At 42.2% G+C, this 5,936-nt stretch overlaps 1 protein-coding gene across 1 annotated transcript in view; it reads right to left on the bottom strand.

Moving 5' to 3' along the window:
* Nucleotides 1–5,877, bottom strand: part of LOC112468999 (frizzled-2-like) — a 73,303-nt gene extending 67,426 nt beyond the window's left edge. The window contains exon 1 of the mRNA XM_025038446.1: nt 5,412–5,877. The gene's annotated coding sequence lies outside the window, so the exon portion shown is untranslated. The remainder of the gene's footprint in view (nt 1–5,411) is intronic.
* Between the last annotated feature and the right edge of the window lie 59 nt (nt 5,878–5,936).

Below are 5,936 nucleotides of genomic sequence, written 5' to 3'. Positions count from 1 at the left end.
TGTGTGTGTGTGTGTGTGTGTGTGTGTGTGATATTTCTATTTAATATTCCATAATCATACAAGTGTTTTATATGTATATCAAAATAATATACACGAGAAAATAAATAATAGGGAGTTTCTGCATGCAATACCGTCTTTCAGATACCGTAACCGTATCTCAATTGTTCAGATACATAGTGAATGTATCTGAACAATTCAAATACGGTTATAAAATTACGGTATCTGAAAGACGGTAATGCAAAAACTCCCTAATGTCGCAACGTACCCACAATTTATGAACAGATGAGGTTCACATCAAACGTCGCAAATATCACGGGAATGACCCTGCTCTTGCACGCGAGCAGTTTCTAAATTTATTATCGGAGAGCGAATGGAGCATAATTGAGACGTATATATGTAAAACGCACATGTGCCTCCCACGCCCACCGCGTGATAAACGCCTCCGTGTCTCCTGCTGTCAACGTACTAAAACTGCACCTCCTCTTCACTTTATATACAGTCAAGCGCCAAGGATGTAATTAGTAGCGCACTATTGACGCAAAATAATCAAATAAGCTCTTATTGATTATAGCACGTGTACCATCATGTGGCAAGATGAATTCAAAATATCCTCTTTTATTTGGATTCTTTGATCATAAAGACTATGTTAATGGCACTATAGCTATCAAATTGATATCTTCATCGTGATATTCAATTTAACATTTAATTTCAATTACGGATAAACGTTTGTAGCATTTACTAGACCTTATCGATTATTTGATGTAGCGCTAATTTCGTACCAATATTTAGAGGATAGCTCCTAAGTTATTTTCCGCGCTAATACTCTGGGATGCTTTATATAGTACACGGTTCAATTACGCACTAACCACGTATGTGAAAATCATCGGTATTCGCGAACAGTAGGCGGCAACATGGTGGAGGTAGAACGCATGATATTGCCCCCGGGCAGATTTGAGTGCGCGCAGCGCAAATATTGCTTTAAGATTATAGGAGCGCAGGACCGACGGCGCGCGGCGGCACGTATCTAATATCCGTGGCTTCTTCCGAAGTGTCATATCCGGGAGAAGGGCGCGCGATCAGTCAGTCCCCGTTACATGACAATTCGAGAAACGCAAAATTATTAATATATCGTGCAATCACCGTGGAATAAAGAATATATTTCAAGAATATATTTTAAGTTTTTAAATATAGCTATATAGTTCGGTAATCGATATAAAAATTGAATGAGGAAAATTTAAAGATGGATAATTGAAAATGATATGACTGAATTATTTTTGTGATAATTTTTAGCCCCAAATTGATAGCAAGTTATCCGTATTAAGTCCTGTAGCTTTTTTAATAAGGAAATACGGAAATCGGAAATTTTCCGGTCAAGAATGAACGGCCGGTCCGAAATAGAAACTTCACCGTATTATTGATTTCCGTCCTTTGTGTCGCGTGATCGAGAAAATTGAGGCGGCGCAGGGCAAGGAGGCGCAGCCGGAGGGGTCGAGCCGGAATCGCTGATGCGATTACCCGTCGCTGAGTAATGCACCGCGAGCTCGATGATACAGTAACGTTATTATCGTTCTTTCGCGGGATCGCTTGTCGCGGAAGCCGGTTGAATATTCATCATTTGCCGAATGTCAAGTGGTACATAATACATGGCGAAACCGTTTGGCTGCGCTTGGATTCCTTGCATTTGCATCTCTTTAAAAAAAGAAAGCGTCGCAACGCTCGCAAAGATTGGGCGACGATAACACGTTGTTCATGAGTAAAGAGTACCTAATGTGTCTTCAAAATGTCACTGATCGACATGTGCACTTAGGATTTATCAAGAAAATACACTTTATGTACTGAAACGCTACTTTTGGAATACTGTAACATCGAAATTATATACGTGACAGTGAAATAATTACTAGTTCAATAGTTCATTAGGTGATATTGGAACGTATCAAAATGTACTATGCGTTATAGCGTATTGCTAATGACCTGGTAACGTAAATGCCGTGTAAATGAGCGGATATAGAAGCGTTCATAATACAAGCGATAAACGGCCGAAAGCCGTTAATAAATGTGGAAAGTGTTGATACCATGCAGTACTCAGCGCAACTACTCGTTCAGCTTGTCGTAACAGCTCGCGAAAACGCTGCAGGATTAAGCATCACGGAGACGGAGCACGAAGAATGCGAAGGGCGAGAGTGCGGCGATTAAGGTAAGCAGCTCGTTGCGAAGGAGTCGACAGGAATAAAAGCGAGTAGTAGTAGATGGCATTGAATTGGGAGAAGAAACACCCGGCATCGTTGGGAGACGAAGAGGGACACGCGTTGTCCCTCGTGGGATCAGCTTGAGCATTGTCGAGAGGGTTGCTTGCTTCGTCGCTCGTCGCTGGAGGCCGCCACCGTTTACCACCCCCTCTCCCCCCTCCTTGCCACCTCGGTTACAATCACCCTTCCTACGCCACCACCCTGCTTCTGTCCATTCCTCTTACCGAAGGAGAAGCAGGACAGGACAAGAGAGGATGAGGGGAGATGGCGGGATATGGTAGGTAGGTAGCTCGGGACTGTCACTCGGTGATGGATGATTCTACCCCAACGCGATCAATTCGCCTACCCCACGCGCACATGCCTCGAGGGTGAAGCTTACCCTCGTGCCTCGTGCGTCGCTCGCTACGGGAATCGCGATGCTTCCTCTCAATCTAGCGAGAAGGTGCATTCCTCTCTTGCGAGTACTCGAATTGGCGGAGAGGGATCATTTCGTTCCACGAAATCAATGGCGGCCACGAGTCGCCGGATCGGTATAACATTCCTACATTCTTGGATTCTGGATAAGAATCAAATTAAAAAGCTAAAGTCAAGACGGAGAAGATAGAAACGCATGACCTGCCTACAAGGATGATATTTAATCATAGTCGTTACGTAATAATTCCACGATACATCTGTTGTTATTCCTAAATTGTAGTTGTAAAAAATCTATTTTACTAGATGATTTAGAATTTGTCTGCAATAGACGTAATAAGCCTTAAGCCGTAAGCAATTGACCAATCACAGTCGAATGTGAGGAGAATAATCGACTATGATTGGTCAGTTTCTTACGGCTCATGGCTTACTACCTACTGTAGACGACTCTTTATATATTCGCAAGATTTTAAATAATTTTACTTATAATTTTTTGTGCGCATAATAATCTCACTTAATTAAATATTTAAAATATTACATAACATTGATAAGAAAAGGCTATTTTTCTTTACGCGATATAATATCTAATAAAATATAGCTCTACATTTATTAATATATAGCTGATAATAACTGACATGTACTATTTAAAATGATCAAGCGAGAGATAAGCATCCATCTAATAATAATGAAGAAAATTGGTATAATTAAATTACACTACGGCAGGGTACGCAGAAGATAAAGACGCCTTTTTATCTGTGCCGCGCTGCTGTTTAAGAGCCGCTGCTTATCGTACACCGAAATTTGTAGACGAGCCAGTAAAAACGTTAACGACCGCCGCCGCCGAGCTCCTCCGCGCTTTCCCGAGGAGCGACTTGGCCTTTCGTTACTTCCTATACTATCCGTTCCGGTTCTCGCACACGTCTCGTCGCCTGGTTTCCGTCTAATTTGCATAGTAATTTTAATTAACGTTACCGCAAACTGCGATATACGCGCAAGCTACACGGACACACGTGTGCTTTTCGCATAGATTACGCATACACAAGCGGACAGGTAACACGTATCGTACAATCCCGGCGGAGAGGTCCGCAGTTCTCTCGCCGAGTGTAGCTCGTCACTCTGTAATTACTTTCCTCTAGCGGCGCGGCACGTCAATTCAAATTGCTCTCGAATTACCCAGCACTGAGATCGAGCTTTTCACGTATGTGCGTATGAGAGTGCGAGAGGCGGGGGTGTTAAAAGAGTGGGTAAATGAACGATGGTGCAAGCGCGGAAAGCTCGGATCAGTTCGGGAAGAGGAGACGAGTAAAAGCGAGAGAAAGAGAGGGAGAAGGAGTTTCTTTCGGAACTTGCGATTCACGTACTTAACAAGTTTGAGGATTACTCGCTGCACGTTTTTGAATGCATCGCCCGCTCGCTGCTGATAACCACGCGCCCGCAATCCTTAAAAGACTGAGATGGTCCTTTAAATTATCCGCGCGCGGCGAAAGATAAAATGGCGCTTATCGCGAATGAGAAGGAAGAAGAAAATTGCCGTGAAAAAAACCAGGCGATGGCGATATTGTCGGCCAACATCGTTCTCGGGCTGCGTTTACAGCCTCGCATTTATAACGGGATTTGCCGAGAAAGATTGTCGCGCGCGTGCCATTGTACAACGGTTGAATACGGCGAGAACTTTGTTATTAATGACGCCGTTAAGCCGCGTCAGTTAAAAAGACATTCTCTATCTCTTGATGCGCAGTCAAAATGTAAATGAACTCGGTGCAGTGGCAGTTTGTAAAGTCCCATATGTAAAAAGGTGTGTTTATGTCAATTTGTGAATGGATAATATACTAGCAATAAGCAATAAGTACGAAACAAATTTAGTGAGCGTAAAATATAATGTGTTGGACGGGCTAAACCAAGAATTGATATCCATACATTTTTATATCGACATTTTATATACACGTATTAAAATTCAAATTAATTAAGTTATACTTTTTTATCTTTAAACAGAAATATCTGCAAATACTGAAGGTAGTTATAAATATGAAGTTTATTTAAATATGAATTCATATTCATATGAAAAAATATAAACATTTTTTAGATATAATGCAAATAAAGCAAAAATAATAAATAATTTTATTTCTGATATTATTTGTAAATATGGGTTTCAATTTACTGCTACTCATATTGCTAAAAACTTTTAGTAACGTATTATTAGTAATACGAGAAAAATATACACGTTTTCCTTGCCATAACAAAAATAAACTCGAGGTTGGAGCAACGCGCTTTCACTAGTAATTAAATAAAAATTGCTCAACCAGTAACAACCAAGGTTACCCGTTAGACAAACTCAAATTCCAAGGACTGACTACTTATGTATCACCGTCTTATTTATATTGTCACACGCGCGAAAAGGAATTCTTCAACCGCTAATAGTGCTAATGCGTGACAACTAAAAAATGCGCCGTCTTCGTCAAACAGCTAGGATCGCACAGCACGAAATGTCACATAGTACAAAGAGGTCTACTTCTGAAGGCTTATATCAACCGATAATTTTGGATTTCTCTATTTTCATCCTCCAACTGATATAATTGCGGCGAAGTCAGTATCATAAAAACGGAAAAAAATATTTTATTGATTGTCGCGTGTCATTGTTCAGGGGTACACGAAAAAGTTATCACCGCTAGTCGCTCTGCTGTCAAAGTTCGAGCTCATCGTGAGATTATCAGTTCAATTCCTATTTCAACGAATTTTATCGGAAGGTCTACTCACCGGAGAAGAGAGATACGTGTTACGGTCGTGCCTGGACACTTGCAATTGCCCGCACTCTTTCACACGAGAACCGAAGTGTCTTCTCGATCGTGTTGTCTACGTGGTTCGGTACTCCTTCAGGGAACTGTCTTCGTCACTCGCACAATCGCGGCGCACAATCGGAGCACGAGAGAGAGAAAGAGAGAGACAGAGAGAGAGAGAGAAAAAGAGAAAGAGAGAAAGAGAACGAGATAGAGAGAGAAAATGAGAATGAGAAAGAGAGAAGGAAAGTCGTGCGAAGGGCAGGGGTGGCTAGCTTAGGCTCTAACCAGCCGAGCAGCGTTTGTTCGGCGCGTAGGTGTCGACAGACAGTTAACGGGTTAACCTTGAAAAGGGAATTTGGTGGCGACGACCGTACGTAGCTAGGCTGTTTTGGGTGGCGCGTATAGTACGGCGGGATAACACGGCGCGACACACCGGGGACGCCTCCCGGTGACTACCACGCGAAACAGAGAAATCGATAGAATGGCCCTGGCACATGCGTGC

The sequence above is a fragment of the Temnothorax curvispinosus genome, unplaced genomic scaffold (assembly GCF_003070985.1).
Source record: "Temnothorax curvispinosus isolate PA1 unplaced genomic scaffold, ASM307098v1 QBEX01002370.1, whole genome shotgun sequence".
Lineage (NCBI taxonomy): Eukaryota > Metazoa > Arthropoda > Insecta > Hymenoptera > Formicidae > Temnothorax > Temnothorax curvispinosus.
Note: the sequence above shows the minus strand (reverse complement) of the source record. Positions and strands in the feature narration are given on the sequence as shown.